The sequence below is a fragment of the Bubalus kerabau genome, chromosome 4, assembly GCF_029407905.1.
Source record: "Bubalus kerabau isolate K-KA32 ecotype Philippines breed swamp buffalo chromosome 4, PCC_UOA_SB_1v2, whole genome shotgun sequence".
NCBI lineage: Eukaryota > Metazoa > Chordata > Mammalia > Artiodactyla > Bovidae > Bubalus > Bubalus kerabau.
The window spans coordinates 84,436,048-84,458,399 of record NC_073627.1 but is presented as its reverse complement, the minus strand read 5'-3'; the positions used below and the strand labels follow the sequence as shown (position 1 = coordinate 84,458,399).

Genomic DNA, 22,352 nt, shown 5'->3' with positions numbered 1-22,352 from the left:
TGGACAAATATATCCCTCTTATATTCTATCGTACATATAGTATGCAGCTTTTCTTGTACCCTACAAAACACTTTGGATCCCCAATTAGAAGTAGCTTTGGATCCCTAATCTAGGCTATGGCTTTCTGCTTCATGCATTTGTATACACCACTCCTTAAGTTGCTTTTCTTGTTATCACATGTATTGACAGTTGTCATGGGTTATCTATGTTCTGCATTGCTCTATCTCAAATATTCTTGCAGTTATTATTTCTGGAGGCTTATATTTAGTAATTCTACTATATGATCATACCTTTTGAACAAATCCGGCTCTTGAGGAATATGAATTAAAAGATGGAGTGATTGGTCTTGCTGCTCCTTTATCCCTTAGTGCCATCCTCTCTAAATCATCACGTTTCATGCCATGTATCTGACTGAAAATAGTTTGTGTTTTTGCTGGTGGGAAAAATCATTGGAAAATATAAAATGAGCTCAGTGGAGAGCTTGCCAATAGAGTGTTCTGGAGAAAGATAATACTATGGAGTTGGAAATTTCACTTGTTAGATATTTAGTTATCCTGGGCCTTTAAGGACTAATACTTCTGCATGTGTTCTTAAGTCACCCCCACCAGAATAAACTTGTGGTCTCTAAATTTGCTTATAGCAATTAGAGGGCAAAGAATTGAGAATGCTTTGCTGTAAACATTAATATAAACTTCTACTTTCAAATGGAAGTAGGAAAAACTCCCTAGCAAAACTGTTGATAAAACTGGTAAAAATTACTTTAAAAAAAGCATTTACTGTCTGAGGAAATTGTCCTAAGGGCACACAGCTAATGAAGAAACATTTATCCAAAACTGAAATGAGAAGTAGATAATTCAACAATAGTTGGAGAATTCAGTGTTCTACTTCCCCTAATGGATAGAATTGCTAAGCAAAAGATCAACAAGAACATAGCTGATTTAAATAACGGTATAAAGCAATTAGATTCAATAGAGATCCATAGAACATTCCATTTAACGACAATGGAATAAATATTCTTCTCAAGAGCACATGATATACCATCTATGAAAGACAATATATGAAGCCATGAAACATGACTCAATGAATGTAAGGTGCTGAGATCATAGAAACTATGTTTTCTAATAACAATGAAATTAAATTGAAAATCCAAACCCACAAAGAAATTTGGGGAATTAATAATTATGTAGGCATTAAATACTACTTTCCTAAACAACAAATGGGATAAGGAAGAAATCACAAGGAGAATTAGAAAATACTTTGTGATACTTAAAAATGAAGACTTATTAACATCTTTCAGTAAAAGCTGAAAAATATTAGTTCACTTTGGTAAAATAGACAAGTCCCAAGAAGGTCAAAAAGTACTGAAAGTCACTTGAAGAAATAGAAAATCTGAATAAACCTATAGTAGTGAAGAGATTGATTTAAGAAACAAAGTACCCCTAAAATGCCCAGAGTCAAATGGCTTTACTGGTGAACTCTGCCACATATTTAAAAAGTGATTAATATCATTTTCTCACAAATTATTCCAAAATATAGACAAGGAAGGAGTACTTCCCAACTCATTATATTAAGCCTATATTTCCTTGTATGGAAAACATTTTGGCAGTTGTTTAAAAGGTCAAAACATAGAGACATCACCGGACCCAGCAGCTCTACTAGATAAACCTCAAAGAAATAAAAGCATACGTCCACACATAAACACATACAGAAATATCCCTAGCAGTCTTACTCAAAGAGCCAAAAAGTGGAAACAACACAGATGTCCATGAACTGATAGATGAATTAATTAAGAATGGTATATCCATTAAAGGGAATATTATTTAGTAATTAAATAAAGGAATGAAGAACTGTTGGTGTCATTTTAGTTGCTAAATTGTGTCCAACTCTTTTGGGACCCCCATGGATTATACCAGCTCCTCTGTCCATGGGGTTCTCCAGGCAAGAATACTGGAGTGGGTTGCCATTTCCTATTCCAGGGGATCTTCCCAACCCAGGATTGAAACTGCATCTCCTGATTATGCTAGAATTTATGGTGGTAATAACTGCACAACTCTGTGAATATATTAAAAAACTTTAAGGGATTTCTCTGGTGGTCCAGCAGTGAAGACTCTGCACTTCACACAGGAGGTACGGGTTTGATCCCTGGTCAGGGAACGAAGATCCTACATGCTGTGTGGTGTAGCCAAAAAAAAAACATTGAATAGTACACTTTAAATAGGAAATTGTATATATGTATGTGAATTATATAAAGCTATTATAAAAAAAAGTCAAACTTTATATTTTGGGGCTCCAAAATCACTGCAGATGGTGATTGCAGCCATGAAATTAACAGATGCTTACTCCTTGGAAGGAAAGTTATGACCAACCTATACAGCATATTCAAAAGCAGAGACATTACTTTGCCAACAAAGGTCTGTCTAGTCAAGGCTATGGTTTTTCCAGTGGTCATGTATGGATGTGAGAGTCGGACGGTGAAGAAAGCTGAGCACCGAAGAATTGATGCTTTTGAGATGTGGTGTTGAAGAAGACTCCTGAGAGTCCCTTGGACTGCAAGGAGATCCAACCAGTCCATTCTGAAGGAGATCAGCCCTGGGTGTTCTTTGGAAGGACTGATGCTAAAGCTGAAACTCCAATACTTTGGCCACTTCATGCAAAGAGTTGATTCATTGGAAAAGACCTTGAAGCTGGGAGGGATTGGGGGCAGGAGGAGAAGGGGACGACATAGGATGAGATGGCTGGATGGCATCACTGACTCGATGGACATGAGTTTGGGTGAACCCTGGGAGTTGGTGATGGACAGGGAGGTCTGGCATGCTGTGATTCATGGGGTCGCAAAGAGTCAGACATGACTGAGCAACTGAACTGAACTGAATTATAAAAATAATACCTATTTCACTCATTTTTGTGATGTATGTAAAAACATGCCACTCTCAGTCACTTCAGTCATGTCCAACACTTTGCGAGCCTATGGACGGTAGCCTGCTAGGCTTCTCTGTTCACGGGATTCTCTAGGCAAGAATACTGGAGTAGGTTCCCATGCTGCCCTCCAGGGGATCTTCCTGACCCAGGGATAGAACCCTAGTCTCTTATGTCTCCTTCACTGGCAAGTAGATTCTTTACTACTAGTGCCACTAAGCAGGGATCTATGTTTACATGTACTTGGTAATAAATTTATGTGTGGGAGCAAAAGTTAACAAATACATATATGTATGAAGGAAAGTCCAATGCACACTGTGTACATCTTCATGTGATATTTGGGATCTGAAAGAATTGTTTACCTTCATATAAATGAACACTAAATTTCCTGAGTAAGAGTTATTCATTCTAACTTATAGAATCAGTTCCTGCTAAGTGAACATGTTCACCCTTCCAGGAGACTTCTGATGGTTAGCAACGAAAATCCCAACTATTGAGTTTTTATCATTATGACTAACAAACCCATGGGGAAGACAATAAAAAATAAGAGTAAAATTCCATGATATTTTAGGATTTCCTTATAGAGATATTAATTTTGAATAAAACATGAACATTTTGGTCCCCTGGTTTTTAAACAAATGGTTGCTTAATTGAAAATGTGTCCTAAAGCACTATAGTGATCATCTCACTTCCATAATATTATTGCTTCAAGCATATGCATTTTAATACATATTCTGACATTTCACAATATGTACATACTGCATAATCAAATGGCATAAAATATTCAGATAAAGCATAAGACATCCAAACAATGTCTTGAAAAATAAGGTTATGACAAGTGTGTTATTAGGAGATTATATAATATATATGTAAGAAAAAACTGAGTTTGTTTACATTATTAGTATTTTACAGGATTTATGCTTTTTTTCCAGCAGGAATACTTGTATGTATTTTTCCTTTCATTTACTGCAGCTGAGTTGATAATTGTTTTTCCAAATGTCACAGCTGCAAGAACATATTTTAAAAATGTTATAATCACAGGTATTAAATTCACCTCCTACTTCTTGGGAGTTTATACTTTTTAGCCTATAATTATAGAATCTGGTCTTTTAGCCTTCTTTTCACTTTTTGAGTTAGTAGCGGGCACCAGCGGTAGCTCATCTAATTTTGACAACCTTGAATGTGTTTGAATATCTAAGGAAACATTGTGATCTTTGCTCAGAATTTTCTCCGAGATTGTCTTCTTTTCTAGCTTGCGTGTGTGTGTGTGCATGTGGATTTTTCCTAAAGCAAGAAAGCTGAATTCAGAAATAATGTGCAGTGAAAAAAATAAATCTGGCCTTTTTGATACAAGAGAAAAAAACTGCTTCTTTTGTGTAAATACGCTTTTTCCAATTTTATTTATTTTTTAAAATTTGTATTGAAGTAGAGTTGATTTACAATGTTGTATTGGTTTTGGGTGTGTGTAGATGTTTTATTTTCATTTTTAAGCTGGCAAATTACTAGGAGAATGATAATAAACACAGTAGTTGCAGTGTTCTGATTTGGTCCCACCCAAAACAATTGTGGTTCCTTTGTGGCTAAGATGGTAAAGAATTTGCCTGAAATGCAGAAGACCCAGGCTCAGTCCCTGAGTTGGGAAGATTCCCTGGAGAAGGAAATGGTCATCCACTCCAGTAGTATTGCCTGAGAAATCCCATGGACAGAGGAGCTTGATGGGCTACAGTCCATGGGGTTACAAAGAATCGGACATATCTGAGTAATTAACACACATACAAAACAACTATATATTTTATCTTCCACGAAGGTTGAACTGTAATGACTAGCAGTAAGGCCTAAAAGTACTGAAGTAATCTAGTTCCAGTGAACTCTTTAAGGCTCCTTTCTTATTGAGGATGATGTTAAAATTAAACAGGGGAAAGACCACAGGAAAGCAGGCAAGAGTAAGTCCAAATAGAAGTGGAAGTGAAGTGAAGTCGGAGGGGAACAAAAGAGAGAAAATCTCAGAAAGCAGTTTACCATAGTTTTTAGCACTACCCTCTCAGGGGTCGCGCAGAGTCGGACACGACTGAAGTGACTTAGCAGCAACATAACAGAAGGGGGAGCTCTGGGAAGTTAAAAACACTATTCAGTTAAGTTCAGTTCATTTCAGTCGCTGAGTCGTGTCCGACTCTGGCGACCCCATGCATCACAGCATGCCAGGCCTCCCTGTCCATCACCAACTCCCGGAGTTCACTCAGACTCATGTCCATCGAGTCAGTGATGCCATCCAGCCATCTCGTCCTCTGTCATCCCCTTTTCCTCCTGCCCCCAATTCCTCCCAGCATCAGAGTCTTTTCCAATGAGTCAACTCTTCACATGAGGTGGTCAAAGTACTGGAGTTTCAGCTTTAGCATCATTCCTTCCAAAGAAATCCCAGGGCTGATCTCCTTCAGAATGGACTGGTTGGATCTCCTTGCAGTCCAAGGGACTCTCAGGAGTCTTCTCCAATACCACAGTTCAAAAGCATCAATTCTTCGTCCCTCAGTTTTCTTCACAATCCAACTCTCACATCCATACATGACCACTGGAAACACTCTTAGTCAATCCCTTTTTTTCTGGGTTTGGGAAAATTAAATTCAAATAGGAATGTACAACAGATAAGTATCAAGGCTAAATTTCATAGAAAATTATTTGAAGAAAAAAGAATGTAGAGTCTTATACTGGAAGTACTGAAGTACAAAGTAAAAACAAGAGCAAAATTTAAATATAAAGTAACAAAGGAAGTGATAAAAACATTGCAGAGATGGTGATAAGTACTGAAGATCAATAAAGAGTTTTAGGCATACAAATACTAGAGTTTCTAAAGGACCTAAGAAAAGCATCAGAGAAAATTATGAAAATGTACATTTCAAGGAAACTTTCCTTTAAATAAACGTTTAAACTTTACATTAAAAGACAAACTGTGAACTTGAGAATATTGACTATGATGACCAACAAGAATTAGTCTAGTAAAATTATTGTCCTTAAAACGAGGAAAAATTGAGAATGTGACTTGAAAGGGAAATAAAACTAGATCATCACCTGATTTTCAATGACTATTTTTATGCGAAATTGAGTATAGTACTCAACTTATTCAAGGAAAGAACATAAGAACCATGGATTTTGTGTCCAGGAAAATTGACCTCCATGTATAAAGGACTTTGTAAAGGATACTGTAAAACTAATATCAAGTGACAAAATCTCAGAGAATATGGTTCTTATAAGACTCTCCTAAATATTTTACTTAAGAAGAAGCTTCAAGAAAACAAAATGACTAGAGAGACACATAATAGAGAAGAGATTAGCATTAAGTAGGTAATTCTTATACTAAATGAGAATTAAAAGGGGAGTAAATAGCACACAATTCCCATCTGTTGTGATGATTTAGTTAGAGGACAATGATTGAAAATGAGGAGGATGAGGATAGCATATATCAACTATCAAAAAAAATAGTAATTGGTAATACAAAAGTATTATTAACATTGTTAGTCTAAAACTGTTATATATGAGAAGACACTGAAAATATTTAATTATAGTTCATTTGAATTCCATCATCCCTATTGTTCTAGAAAACTAGAGTTCTCTTTGTGAAACTAAGGAGATTCAGATGTAATATAGAAAAGGTTAAGTAGAAAACCCTGAATGCCACATATGTAATAGGAATATCAGTATAAAACATGAAATATTTTACCTTTATATATTTATACATAACTTATATACACATATGTGTGTTATATATGTATGTCTATGTAAATACACACACACACAAGATTTCAGCTAGTATATATTCCTAATAAATATCCTTAGCTCTGTCCTTCAAAAACATGATAGAAACAATGACCAGCTCAGCAGTTGTTTGCATCCCAAGCCCTAATAATGATCCTGATTTATCATTCCCCATTGGAAGAAAATAAGGTCTTGTAGAGAAACAAATGATTCTTGTTCTGGGGAAGAAAATATACAAGATGAGCCTGGGACATCTTGACATACTAGTTCTCAAGAAAGTTTTCCAAGAAAATAAAAGGAGTTAGGAACCCTCTCCCTCTTGGGGGGGGGGGAGCATTACTGAATACAGATATTAGAAACTGAGTATTTTAGCCATGTATTGGGTCAAAAAGATACAATGTATGAAGTAAGAGGGCTTCCCTGGTGGTTCAGTGGTAAAGAACTCTCCTGCCAATGCAGGAGAAGCAAGTTCAATCCCTGGATAAGGAAGATCCCATGGAGAAGGGAATGGCAACCCACTCTAATGTTCTTGCCTGGGAAATCCCATGGACAGAGGAGCTTGGTGGGCTGAAGTCCATGGGGTTGCAAAAGAATCAGATACTACTTAGCGACTAAGCAACAACAACAAAGTAAGAACTTGAAATGAGACAAAATTTCTGCAGTAATTAATATGTCCTTGTTGGTAATTTCTTTGAGATTCAACCTGTGTGATAAAAAGCTGGCCGATCTCCCAAAATGTGAAAGATTTGTTTCGTGGGCCAGCTCTTAAAAATAATACTTAAACATTTAAGAGATAGTGTCATAGCTTGTTCACTGTATACTCTAGAAACACAAATTGATTTTTATACCATCTCCAACTGATTAAATCATTCTGAAAAGGTCAGTGTTTTAGTTTATTTTGAATTTGGGTTATGTATCAAAGAAGTTCCATTTCCCTAGTACAGGTCATAAAAATTTGATACCTTGTAAGAGGGATTTAAGAAGAATTCTCCAATGAAGTATGAATAAAATAACAGATAGATGTTTGTAATTTAAAGGATTCTACTAAAAACCTGTGACTTCCCTACTGAATACCTATCATATCCAAATTGTAGAGAATAATTGATATCAATAACATAAAATAGCTTTAGTCATAAAGGAAAACATATACATTTGATTATATGACTATATTATGGGACATCAGTAAGCCATCTCCCATTTATTACCTTGACTAGCACTCAGTACAATGTAAAATTTTAAACGGACACAGCCAATGAATAACTGTGACTCCTGCATCTCACATACCAACTCATCCAGCTGCTGAAACATGGAGATTCTTGTTATTTTAGTTTTGTAAACAGAGTCAAAAAATAATTTTTTTTAAATTGTTACTTGCTTACTATCTTAGATCTAAACTTTAATGGACCCATTAAAGAAAAAAAAATAATTGTAGCATTACTAGTAATCAGGCTTTAATTAAAATAGTTCTGAAATTGTGAATACTTTAGCTAACTAATTAACATATAAATATTAATTTTTAATTATTAGAATAATCTAGAAAGAAGCACAAGTCTAGCTTATTATTGATTGCATCATCAACTCCCAATTACTCTAGAAAAATCATCTCCCATCTTCTTGGCTGTATCACTGCTCCACAGATTTGATGTCTCCTGTAGTAAGCAACATTTGCTTGGAGAACTCCATCGACAGAGGAGCTTGAGAGGTCACAGTCCATGGAGTCACAAAGAGTTGGACATGACTGAGGAGTAAACACTTTTAGCAACCTTACCAGTAACTACCTCAACACTTGCTTATTTATAACTACACTTGTCTGGTGTACTTTGTATGCACAGAAGTCCCTTAAAATGTTCACACTTAACCCTTCTGCTGTTCTACAATTTAAAAGAGAAAATGCTCTATAAAAATGGTGTCATATAAGTCAGCAATTAGAGAAGTAGGTCAACTTGCTGACACCATCTTCAAGTAATAGTTTTATTTATTTTGAAGAAAGAAGTGGTTCATTATTTGTCTTGAAGCATAGCTTAAAGATATTTGCCATACCCATTTAAATGTAAATACAAGACATATCAAAAAGTTAAAATAGGTTATCTCAAACCAAACCTATCATAATATAGCATCTTCTGAATTATGTATTTGATTTTGAAAAATACAGTCTCATTTACTTAATACAAATCCTCCTGTGTTTTCTCCATTGAACACAGGGAATGATGACAAGAAATCCTTTGTATCTGAAGTGATTTCGGTTCTTGTAAGCCGGAACTGGTCATATTCATCTCCAGCTGTGGATTAGAAACAGAACTTGGATTTAAGAAGATAAAAATGACAGATTCATGAGATTAGAACTCCTAAAGTGATATCCAATGAGTAACAGTCTGGACCAGAAAGGGAAAATACCCTACTGATGCAGGTAATACTCATCAACTTGTCTGAATGTTGAATTTGGGTAGAACGGTATTTCTCCTGAAAAATCTTAGTCTAAACCAGATCTTCCACTATACTGTCAAATTTTTATGGTCTGTAGTGTTAAAACCAACAGAAAAAAATTATATAAAAATTACTTTCAGGTCTGTTTTATATGTATAATATTTAGTTCTTATTTTAACCTGGTTCTCTGTCTGCCATGGAACAGATCATATACATGACCAGAAGATGATTTAAATTTTATTTTTACACTCTGAGATGAATCAGGATGTTGAGTTCTTTGGTTTGGCTTTATTTGTATGTATAAATGTTTTTGTTCAGTTGCTAAATTGTGTCCGACTCTTTGTGGCCTCATGGACTGTTGCACACCAGGCTTCTCTGTCCTTCACTATCTACCTGAGTTTGCTCAAACTCGTGTCCATTGAGTCAGTGATGCCTTCCAACCATCTCATGCTCTGATGCCCCCTTCTCCTCCTGCTGTCCATCTTTCACAGATCAGGGTCTTTTCCAATGTATTGGCTCTTCAAATCAGGTGGCTGAAGAATTGGAGCTTCAGTATCAGCCCTTCCAATGAATATTCAGGGTTGATTTTCTTTAGGATTGACTGCTTTGATCTCCTTGCACTCCAGGGGATTCTCAAGGGTCTTTTCCACCACTGCAATTTGAACACAACAGTTCTTTGGCGTTCAGCCTTCCTTAAGGTCCAACTCTCATATCCATACATGACTACTGGAAAAGTAATGTCTCTGCTTTTTAATACACTGTCTAGGTTTGTCATAACTTTTCTTCCAAGGAGTAAGACTTTTAATTTTGTGGCTATAGTCACCATCCTTAGTGATTTTGGAACCCAAGAAAATAAAATCAGTTACTATTTCCATTTTTTCTCCATCTATTTGCCATGAAGTGATGTGACCAGATGCCATGATCTTAGTTTTTTAAATGTTGAGTTTTAAACCAGCTTTCACTCTCCTCTTTCACCTTCATCAAGAGGCTCTTTAGTTCTTCTCTTCCTGCCATTAAAGTGGTATCATCTGTATATTAGAGGTTGTTAATATTTCTCCTGGCAGTCTTGATTTCAGCTTGTGATTCATCCAGCCCTGCATTTTCCATGATGTACTCTGTGTATAAGTTATATAAGTGGGGTTACTATATACATCCTTGGCATACTCCTTTCCCAATTTTGAACCAGTCCATTGTGCCATGTCAGTTTCTAATTGTTGATTCTCGATCAGCATACAGATATCTCAGGAGGCAGGTAAAGTGGTCTGGTATTCCATCTCTAAGAATTTTCCAGTTTTTGTGATCCACACAGTCAAAGGCTTTAGTGTAGTCAATGAAGCAGAAGTTGATGTTTTCCTGGAATTCCCTTGCTTTTTCTATTACCCAATGAATGCTGACAATTTGATCTCTGGTTCCTCTGCTTTTTCAAATTCAACTTGTACTTCTGGAATCTCTCAGTTCACATACTGTTGAAGCTTAGCTTGAAGGATTTTGAGCATCATTGTGCTAGCATGTGAAATGAATGCAATTGTGTTGTAGTTTGAACATTCTTTGGCATGGCCTTTCTTTGGGGTTGGAACGAAAACTGAACTTTTCTAGTCCTGTGGCCATTGTCGAGTTTTCCACATTTGCTGACAATATTAAGTGCAGCACTTTAACAGCATCATCTTTTAGGATTTGAGGTAGCTCAGCTGGCATTTCATCACCTCCACTAGCTTTTTTCATAGTAATGCTTCCTAAGGCCCACTTGACTTCACACTCAAGGTTGTCTGACTTTAGGTAAGTGACCACAGCATTGTGGTTATCCAGGTCATTAAGACCTTTTTTGTATAGTCTTCTGTGTATTCTTGCCACCGCTTCTTAATATCTTCTGCTTCTGTTAGGTCCTTGCTGTTTCTGTTCTTTATTGTGTCTATCTTTGCATGAAATGTTCCCTTGGTGTCTCAAATTTTCTTGAAGAGATCTCTCATCTTTCCCATTCTATTGTTTTCCTCTGTTTCTTTGCTTTGACCACTTAAGAAGGCCTTCTTATCTCTCCTTGCTATTCTCTGAAACTCTGCATTCAGTTGCGTATATCTTTCCTTTTCTCCTTTGCCTTTCACTTCTCTTCTTTTCACAGCTATTTATAAGGCCTCCTCAGACAGCCATTTTTTCCTTCTCGTATTTCTTTTTCTCAGGATGGTTTTGGTCACCAAAACCATCCATAGTTGGGATATTACGAACCTCCATCCAAAATTCTCCAGGCCTTCTCTCAGACCTAATCCCTGAATGTATTCATCACCTCCACTGTATTACTCAGAAGGGATTTGATTAGGTCATAGTTGAATGGTCTAGTGGTTTCCCATACTTTTTTCAGTTTAAGCCTGAATTTTACATATGTGTGTATGTATGTATTTTGTTGTTGTTATTATTATTTTGTTGTGTTTGATTGGTTATTTAAAAATTTTAAATATTTTTTATCAACATGGTATTTTAAATGGAATTCAGTGAAAATGGTGGACTGTCATATGAGAATTAAAATTTCAGCCAGTTGTTTCTTCTGAAATTTGGCTACTTTGCATTATGACATTTGGCAAAGAAAAGAAAAAAATCTCTTTCAGAAATCATACATTTCTATAATTTGATTTCTTTATCATGAGTGTAGCTCTAATAACCCAGAATTTCAGGCTGGAGGCCACTTCTGGCTGGTTGATTCAGGAAGAGAAACTCAGCAGCTTTGGTGATAGTAATGTAGCTATTGTACCTACTTTTAAAATTTATATCTAAATATTTCTCTTTTTAGTGGTAATATAGATGGTATTTTATATTTAATTTCAAATTCCATTGTTTGCTGTTAGAATATAAGAAAGCAATTGACTTTTGCATATTTAACTTGCGTCTGGTAACTGTGTTATAATCGCTTATTAGTTCTGGTATAATTTTGTTGATTCTTTGTGTTTTCTTAGTGTACAGTTATATCATCTGCAAACATAGATTGTTTTACTTCCTCCTTCCCAATATGGGCTTTTTCTTTTCTTTCTTTTGGTTTTTCTGTATTAACTATGACTTCCAATATACTGTCGAGTAGGAGCAATAAAAACAGATGTCCTTGCCTTGTCCCTGATGTTAACAGAAAACCATCTAGTTCCTAACATTAGTTATGATGTTAGCTGTGAATTTTTTGTGGATGTTCTTTAACAAGTCAATGAGGTTCCCTTTTATTCCTAGCTTGCTGAGTTTTTTTTTTTTTAATTATGAATGGGTAATGAATTTTTTTATATTTTTTGCATATGTTGATATGATATTATTTTTCTTGGTAATCTGTTGTTGTGATGATTGCATCAGTTGATTGTCAAATATCAAACCAGCATTGCACACCTGAGGTAAATCCCACTTGGTTATGTTGTATAACTATTTATAAATTTTTAATTAAGTATTTGCTAATATATCATTGAGGATCTTTACTTCTATGTTTGTGAGGATTATTGGTCTGTAGTTTCCTTGTCTTGAAACATCTTTGTCTGGTTTTTATATTAGGTTGATGCTGGCCTCATAGGATGAGTTAGGATGTATTCACCCTGTTTTCTAGGAGTCATAGTTGAAAATTGGTGTAATTTCCTCATTTTTTTGGCAGAATTCACCAGTGAAAACATCTGTGCTAGTATTTTGTTATGTAAGGTTATTAATTATTGATACAATTTCTTTAGTAAATATATGACTATTAGGATTACATGTTTTTCCTTGTGTAAGGTTTGACAGGTTCTGTCTTTCAAGGAATTTATCTATCTAAGCTTTCAAATATGTGGGCATAGCCTTGTTCATAATATTTATTTATCATCCTTTACCGTTGAAGGGACTAGCAGTGATCTCTTTTAATTTCCTATATTAGCAATTTGTATTTTTTCTTTTTTTCTTAACTTGGCAAGAAGTTTATCAACTTTATTGAGTTTTCATAAAGAACAGTTTTTGGTTTTGTTGATTTTCTTTATCGAGTTCCTGTTTCAAATTTCCTTGATTTCTGGTCTATTTTTTATTAGTTATTTCCTTCTGCTTGCTTTCCATTTTATGCAAGCTCATTTTAGAATTTCTCTCAATATTTCTTTCCTATATTCTTCCATTATGAAATACATTTCCAATACATTTACTGATATTCGGTTTGGAACATATCAGCATTTAAATGTGCTATTTCATTGTTTTGCAACTTAATTTCTGATGAGATGTCACTGTCATTTTATTTTTTAATTTTTGAAAGTTAGATGTCTTATACCAGCTTTGAGATTTTCTTGTTTTTGCTTTCTGTAGTTTGACTTATATAAGCCTAGGTATGTTTGGAAAAGGAAATGACAACCCACTCCAGTTTGCTTGCCTGGAGAATCCTTTGGACAGAGGAACCTGGTGAACTATAGTCCATAGGGTCACACTGAGTTGGACACGACTGAGTGACTAGCACTTTACTTTTATGCTTCTTTGTTCTCCTCTTAGGTATTTTCAACTTGTGAACTGGTAATTTTTTTTTCAGTTTTTGAATATTCTCAGGCATCATCTTAAATATTTATTCAATTATACATTCATAAGAACTTTCCAGTGTTTTTCATTTATTTATTGTGCAATTTTCTTCAATTTCCATTTTTCTTCTATTATTTTGCTTGAACATTTTTATTGCTCTTCTTTCATCAATCTTGTCTTATGCTAATTCTATCTGATATTCTAATAAAACACTGTCACAATTTTCATTCACATGGCAAACTTGGTCCTAGCCAGTTATGTAAGGCAAGTGAAGTTATAAAGTTTAAGAAAAAACATGTGAAGTTGTCACTCTTTGACAAAAATATGATTGTTTATATAGAAAACCTAATGAGTCTATGGATATACTTTTCTAATTGACAGTGAGTATATCAAATTTATTGAAGACCAGGTCATTGTAGAAAACAAACAGAAAAGATTTTAAATAGTGTCATTTATTACAGCTTTAGAAAACATCAAGCGCCTATGAGTAAATGTAACAAAATATGTACAAAATTTCTACACTTCTGTAAAAGATAATTAAATATGAATTTTAAAAAATCTAAGTAAATTTCTTGAATTAGAAAATGTTTTAAGATTTGAAAGCACTATTTTAGAACTGCTTTATAAATTCAATGAAAACATAGTCAAATCATATAAAAGTTTTTACACCGATGTAAATCCCAAATTTCATTCTAAATTGATAGTTAAAAGTCCTGAATAGTCAAGGAAAACTCAAAAAAGAAATACAAAGCTGGATAAATTAAAGATTTAGATATTAAAAAGCCATTAAAAATATCTATATATTATGGTATTTGGCATAAGAAGAGACAAAAAACAATGAAACATATATTAACATTCTTTTGATTAGTGACTATAGCAAGAAAAGAGGAAAATTAAATGGTTTTAATTCAACTGATCATTCACATTTTTAAGAAAGGAATGATAGCCCTTGATTAATATCATATGTGAGTCAATTACAGCTATATCACAGATTAAAAAAGAAAAGTAAAATAATAAAGCTTTTTGATGAAGCATATTTATTATCTTGGAGCAGGCTATTTCTTCAGCAGAATACAATGTGACATGATATTTGATAAATTAAATTCCATTAAGATTAAGTCCTGGTATTAATTAAAGTGCACCATTTAGAAGGCTAAATTTCAGCCTAATAGAGTGAGAAAAATGTATGCAATGCATAAATCTTGCAAAGACCTGTACCTAGATTATATATAATGGTCACAAAAAAATACTAAGAAAAAGGCAAATAAGCCAATAAACAATGGGCAAAAGGCTTGTTTAGACTTTTCAAATGAGGATTTGCCAATTGTCAATATGCATAGTAAGAGATATTCAAGTGCTTATTCATCAGAAGAATGAAAGTTAGGTACAACTACACAGCCAGAAGAATGGGTAAAATAAAAATGACACACAATACCAATGTTTATTGAAGATGTAGATCAATGGAAATTTCTGTGCACTTCTGTTGGGAATGTAAATTGGTAAAATTACTTTGGAAATTGTGCTGCAATACCTACTAACATAGAACATACATTTACTGAGCCAATTACCATAAAGTAATTCCTCTTTACTCCAGAAATGCATGCACATGCATAAGGATGGTCCTGGAAGCATTATTTATAATAACCAAACACTGGAGAAAATGCAAACATTCACAGCAGTGGAATGCATAAATAAATCGTTGTGTATTAAAGAACGTTGAACAAACTTTACAACGTATAGCAAAACGGAAGAAATTCTACGCATAATTTGAATAAATAAAGCTAGTGATAAAAGAGTATATATGATTCCATTTACATGAAGTTTAAAAAAATAGGGAAAACAAAAGATAATATTTCAAAATACCTACCAGTTGGTAAAACTATAAAAAAAAGTAAGAAAGCATTTATTTTCCATTACCATCAAAATAGTGGTTGTAACCTGCTGGGAGGAAAGAAATTATTAATTGCAGAGTCATGCAAGGATCACCTGAAATGCTGGCAATATTTTACCTTCTGACCTGGTAGGCAGTATGCAAGAATTCCTTCAGAATAATTTATTGAACAGTACACACCTTTCTCTGCACATTATTTATCCATAAACATTTCATAGTAAGTTTAAAATGCTTTTTAAAAACTAAAATTATGTGTGATTCATTAAAAGCTATTTCAGATTAAGTGAGCATTCTGATTCTTAAAGGTAGATTGACAGTTGTGAAAATAACACATTGTGTCATGATAAGTAGATTAAGCTAGTTTTTGTTTTGAAAAGTTGATTTCTAAAATAGATGAGTGAAGGGGATATTAACAAGGAAAATAGTTAAATTTGAATGAGAACCACAAAATCTAAGTGACAGTCATAATAAATAACTGTTTAAAATTAGAGTCAGAGACATCATTTCTATAAAAGACATCTCAGATCCATAGATTGTATGCTCTTTACTCTCATTTGCTTATTATCTTTCTCAATAACTTTAAATTTCAAATATATCTTATACAGTGTCAAAATCTGTCTAATTATTATTCAAATACAGTTTAATCTTTTTACAAAGTTTTCTAATTAAAAGAAAGTTTATATTTTTTCTTACTGTGATGTTCAAAGGTCTGTAATATTTGAGAACCTGATGACAGTCACACATTTCAGCCTACGTTTTCTTTTTGGGGGGAGGGAGGGGCCCTATTGTGAAATAAGGAATTAATCCATTCTTTTTTTTTATGTAACAATTTTGATACATATCCCCTTAAGAGGTCACAGCTTTAGCTAAAAGGAACATATTCACCCATAACTTCATAAATCAACCAGAAAAGCTCTGAAATGTTTATCACTGTATTTCACATATATCATGTCTTCTAACCAAAATGCTCATGATTAAGACAGTCCAGGGAACACTGCACTGTCTTTTGATTTCTAAAATAATCCTATCTTCTAACAGAGTCTTTCTCTGTTCTACTTTGTTGATAGGTTAAAAAGCTCAATGTGAACACATGTATACCTGTGGCGGAGTCATTTTGATATTTGGCAAAACTAATACAGTTATGTAAAGTTTAAAAATAAAATAAAATTAAAAAAAAAAAAGCTCAATGTGAATTAAAAATTCTGTGCTTAACTACTATTTTTGACAAAATTAAATAGATTTCTTTACTGAAGGATTTTTCATCCTTTTCTATTTGATAGTAGATATGTTGACTCTTGAAGAAAAAAAAAATTCAAATATATTTGACCATAGAGTTTTTTTGAGTAAGTTTTTATTGGCCAGGATTTCCAGACTGTGCCTTGGTAACATTGAACATAATTCTAGATAACAATAGCAGCAATCGTTTCTACAATATAATGTGTGTTAGTCATTCAGTTGTGTCTGACTCTTTGCAACCCCATGGACTTTAGCTCGCCAGGCTTCTCTGTCCATGGAATTTTCCAGGCAATAATACTGGAGTGGGTTGCCATTTCCTGTTCCATATTCTATAATAGATGTTATAAAATAAAGACTGTTTTATCTGTTACTTTTGGTAGCTTTCTTGATTTACTTCTTTTTTAATGCAATCATGTATATGTTACAAAGATCATGGCTTATCTGTTAGTATACTTCTCAAATGTTTTATCTTGGTAACTGAGAAGTGATGCATGAAAGAAATGAATCATTAGAGTTAGGACTTAGCACGGCTGTCATAAATGATAAATATTGTATGCTAGTTAAGACATCTTTCATCATAACTGTACCAACTAGGCATACTTTTATATCTGTTGGTCACAGAAATCAATGGTTGCTTGGAAAATGATATCATACCTGTAAGCTTCCCAAGGGTGCTAAGTAAAGTGAAGTTGCTCAGTCGTGTCCGACTCTTTGCAACCCCATGGACTGTAGCCCGCCAGGCTCCTCTGTCCATGGGATTCTCCAGGCAAGAATACTAGAGTGGATTGCCATTTCCTTCTCCAGGGGATCTTCCAAACCCAGGGATCGAACCCAGGTCTCCTGCACTGCAGGCAGATGCTTTATCCTCTGAGCCACCAGGGAAGCTAAGGGTGCTAATGCACTTAAGATTAAGAGATAAACTAAATTTACATAAATAACTCTTAGGCAGCCAGCTATGTGTCTGAAAAAACATATTCTAAATCTTGATTCTGAGCCAAAGGCATGGAACCACATCCAGTGATGTTTCCATATGTTTACTACTTTTTTTTTACCTTTGCACTTTTTAAGAATTGATACTTTAAAGGAAGAGAGGACTTTCTGCAAGATTGCTTAGTTCCAGTGGAAGTGTTCATTTGGCTTTATAAGTGGGTGCATGTCAATTAGGCATCAATTGGCAGGTAAGAGAGTATTGAGATTTATTATGAGAGATGCAGTGTAATCAATTTTAAATTATAGGACACTAATATAATTAGATTTTTAGCACATAAAAATTGTAAGGAATATTTAGGCACTTAATTGGAATTTTAAAAGCCCATGATAGCAAGTTAATAATTGTAACAACTAATAGAGTATCTAAATAAATGTCACTATTTTTATTAATTGATATTTAATTTGCTGTAGCCTGCCTTGGTAAATGTTAATTAAATGCCAGAAAATTCCTTATAATTTTAACATATTAATAATCTTATAATTATGTCTTTATTGCTTACATAATTATGTTAATTACACAGTTACTAGATTTACTGTACCCTTTATAGAAAGCTCAGGACTATTCATTTTTCTCCACAGGTCAATAAACTCAATTGCTTGGTAACCACTGTAGGTCATAGAACATCAAAACTATTTGTGAATTAATATATATTTCCATACAACACTGTGAACTTTACACATTAAATCAAGAGGAGTGAAATAATGGAAACCTGTCATTAGTCCTTTTATGAATGTATTATCTTTTACTTTAGAAAATATGTATCGATATGTGAGAAAACATGGAAATTGTCTTTCACAAACTTTTCTAAAATGGTATTTAATAACAGTATTTTCTTTCAATATGCTTTCATATGTATAGCCTGATTTTATATATACAGTAGATAAATTATATATATTTTATTATAGAATCAGATCAGATCAGTCGCTCAGTCGTGTCCGACTCTTTGCAACCCCATGAATCGCAGCACGCCAGGCCTCCCTGTCCATCACCAACTCCCGGAGTTCACTCAGACTCATGTCCATCCAGTCAGTGATGCCATCCAGCCATCTCATCCTCTGTCATCCCCTTCTCCTCCTGCCCCCAATCCCTCCCAGCATCAGAGTCTTTTCCAATGAGTCAACTCTTCGCATGAGGTGGCCAAAGTACTGGAGTTTCAGCTTTAGCATCATTCCTTCCAAGGAAATCCCAGGGCTGGTCTCCTTCAGAATGGACTGGTTGGATCTCCTTGCAGTCCAAGGGACTCTCAAGAGTCTTCTCCAACACCACTGTTCAAAAGCATCAATTCTTCGGCGCTCAGGCTTCTTCACAGTCCAACTCTCACATCCATACATGACCACAGGAAAAACCATAGCCTTGACTAGACGAACCTTTGTTGGCAAAGTAATGTCTCTGCTTTTGAATATGCTATTTAGGTTGGTTATAACCTTATAAAATTCAACTATCCTCATTTTAAGGAAACTGATTTAGAGATTACATTACTTTCCTGATATAATTCCACATTACTATTGCTTACATACACACTGAGCTTTGTCACTCTTTAGCCCCTTATATTTTCAGCCCTAACTTCCTACCAACTCTAAGTTTCCAATCTAGGCACATTGTTACAACCCTTTTTACCTCTATCTCTGATAAATAATTAGACCTATGAAGAAAAAAACCATAGTCATTGGTTCTTCAAAAAAGTCTGATTCTATCAGCTTTTCACCACTGTGGTCAAGCCTGGTGTTGAATAGGTCATGACTTACTCATCTGTGAATTCCTATTTGAGGCTCTATCACAGAATATGATCCAAAACTATATCGAATTCAAAACTTGTGTAAGTTTTGTTATTAGTTCCATTACTTCTTTCTCCTGGCAGTTCACATAGAGCATCATCTCTCCTCAATGTTCAGATTTTTTTTTTTTTTTGTCTAAACCCTCTGTTTCTTTTTTTTTTTTTTAATTTTATTTTATTTTTAAACTTTACATAATTGTATTAGTTTTGCCAAATATCAAAATGAATCCGCCACAGGTATACATGTGTTCCCCATCCTGAACCCTCCTCCCTCCTCCCTCCCCATTCAATCCCTCTGGGTCGTCCCAGTGCACCAGCCCCAAGCATCCAGTATCGTGCATCGAACCTGGACTGGCAACTCGTTTCATACATGATATTTTACATGTTTCAATGCCATTCTCCCAAATCTTCCCACCCTTTCCCTCTCTCACAGAGTCCATAAGACTGTTCTATACATCACTGTCTCTTTTGCTGTCTCGTACACAGGGTTATTGTTACCATCTTTCTAAATTCCATATATATGCGTTAGTATACTGTATTGGTGTTTTTCTTTCTGGCTTACTTCACTCTGTATAATAGGCTCCAGTTTCATCCACGTCATTAGAACTGATTCAAATGTATTCTTTTTAATGGCTGAGTAATACTCCATTGTGTATATGTACCACAGCTTTCTTATCCATTCGTCTGCTGATGGACATCTAGGTTGCTTCCATGTCCTGGCTATTATAAACAGTGCTGCGATGAACATTGGGGTACACGTGTCTCTTTCCCTTCTGGTTTCCTCAGTGTGTATGCCCAGCAGTGGGGTTGCTGGATCATAAGGCAGTTCTATTTCCAGTTTTTTAAGGAATCTCCACACTGTTCTCCATAGTGGCTGTACTAGTTTGCATTCCCACCAACAGTGCAAGAGGGTTCCCTTTTCTCCACACCCTCTCCAGCATTTATTGCTTGTAGACTTTTGGATCGCAGCCATTCTGACTGGTGTGAAATGGTACCTCATAGTGGTTTTGATTTGCATTTCTCTGATAATGAGTGATGTTGAGCATCTTTTCATGTGTTTGTTAGCCATCTGTATGTCTTCTTTGGAGAAATGTCTATTTAGTTCTTTGGCCCATTTTTTGATTGGGTCATTTATTTTTCTGGAGTTGAGCTGTAGGAGTTGCTTGTATATTCTCAAGATTAGTTGTTTGTCAGTTGCTTCATTTGCTATTATCTTTTCCCATTCTGAAGGCTGTCTTTTCACCTTGCTAATAGTTTCCTTTGATGTGCAGAAGCTTTTAAGGTTAATTAGGTCCCATTTGTTTATTTTTGCTTTTATTTCCAATATTCTGGGAGGTGGGTCATAGAGGATCCTGCTATGATGTATGTCAGAGAGTGTTTTGCCTATGTTCTCCTCTAGGAATTTTATAGTTTCTGGTCTTACGTTTAGATCTTTAATCCATTTTGAGTTTATTTTTGTGTATGGTGTTAGAAAGTGTTCTAGTTTCATTCTTTTACAAGTGGTTGACCAGATTTCCCAGCACCACTTGTTAAAGAGATTGTCTTTAATCCATTGTATATTCTTGCCTCCTTTGTCAAAGATAAGGTGTCCATATGTGCGTGGATTTATCTCTGGGCTTTTTATTTTGTTCCATTGATCTATATTTCTGTCTTTGTGCCAGTACCATACTGTCTTGATGACTCTGGCTTTGTAGTAGAGCCTGAAGTCAGGTAGGTTGATTCCTCCAGTTCCATTCTTCTTTCTCAAGATCGCTTTGGCTATTCGAGGTTTTTTGTATTTCCATACAAATTGTGGAATTATTTGTTCTAGCTCTGTGAAGAATGCTGTTGGTAGCTTGATAGGGATTGCATTGAATCTATAGATTGCTTTGGGTAGTATACTCATTTTCACTATATTGATTCTTCCAATCCATGAACATGGTATATTTCTCCATCTGTTAGTGTCCTCTTTGATTTCTTTCACCAGTGTTTTATAGTTTTCTATATATAGGTCTTTAGTTTCTTTAGATAGATATATTCCTAAGTATTTTATTCTTTCCGTTGCAATGATGAATGGAATTGTTTCCTTAATTTCTCTTTCTGTTTTCTCATTATTATTGTATAGGAATGCAAGTGATTTCTGTGTGTTGATTTTATATCCTGCAACTTTACTATAGTCATTGATTAGTTCTAGTAATTTTCTGGTGGACTCTTTAGGGTTTTCTATGTAGAGGATCATGTCATCTGCAAACAGTGAGAGCTTTACTTCTTCTTTTCCAATTTGGATTCCTTTTATTTCTCTTTCTGCTCTGATTGCTGTGGCCAAAACTTCCAAAACTATGTTGAATAGTAATGGTGAAAGTGGGCACCCTTGTCTTGTTCCTGACTTTAGAGGAAATGCTTTCAATTTTTCACCATTGAGGATAATGTTTGCTGTGGGTTTGTCATATATAGCTTTTATTATGTTGAGGTATGTTCCTTCTATTCCTGCTTTCTGGAGAGTTTTTATCATAAATGGATGTTGAATTTTGTCAAAGGCTTTCTCTGCATCTATTGAGATAATCATATGGTTTTTATTCTTCAATTTGTTAATGTGGTGTATTACATTGATTGATTTGCGGATATTGCAGAATCCTTGCATCCCTGGGATAAAGCCCACTTGGTCATGGTGTATGATCTTTTTAATGTGTTGTTGGATTCTGATTGCTAGAATTTTGTTAAGGATTTTTGCACCTATGTTCATCAGTGATATTGGCCTGTAGTTTTCTTTTTTTGTGGGATCTTTGTCAGGTTTTGGTATTAGGGTGATGGTGGCCTCATAGAATGAGTTTGGAAGTTTACCATCCTCTGCAATTTTCTGGAAGAGTTTGAGCAGGATAGGTGTTAGCTCTTCTCTAAATTTTTGGTAGAAT

General features: G+C 34.7%; 1 long non-coding RNA gene across 1 annotated transcript in view; it reads left to right on the top strand.

Moving 5' to 3' along the window:
• The window catches only part of LOC129649903 (uncharacterized), a 358,650-nt gene that overhangs the window by 100,164 nt on the left and 236,134 nt on the right, over window positions 1-22,352 (top strand). Inside the window, exon 3 of the long non-coding RNA XR_008713420.1 lies at window positions 8,865-9,070. This is a non-coding gene — a long non-coding RNA (uncharacterized LOC129649903). The remainder of the gene's footprint in view (window positions 1-8,864; window positions 9,071-22,352) is intronic.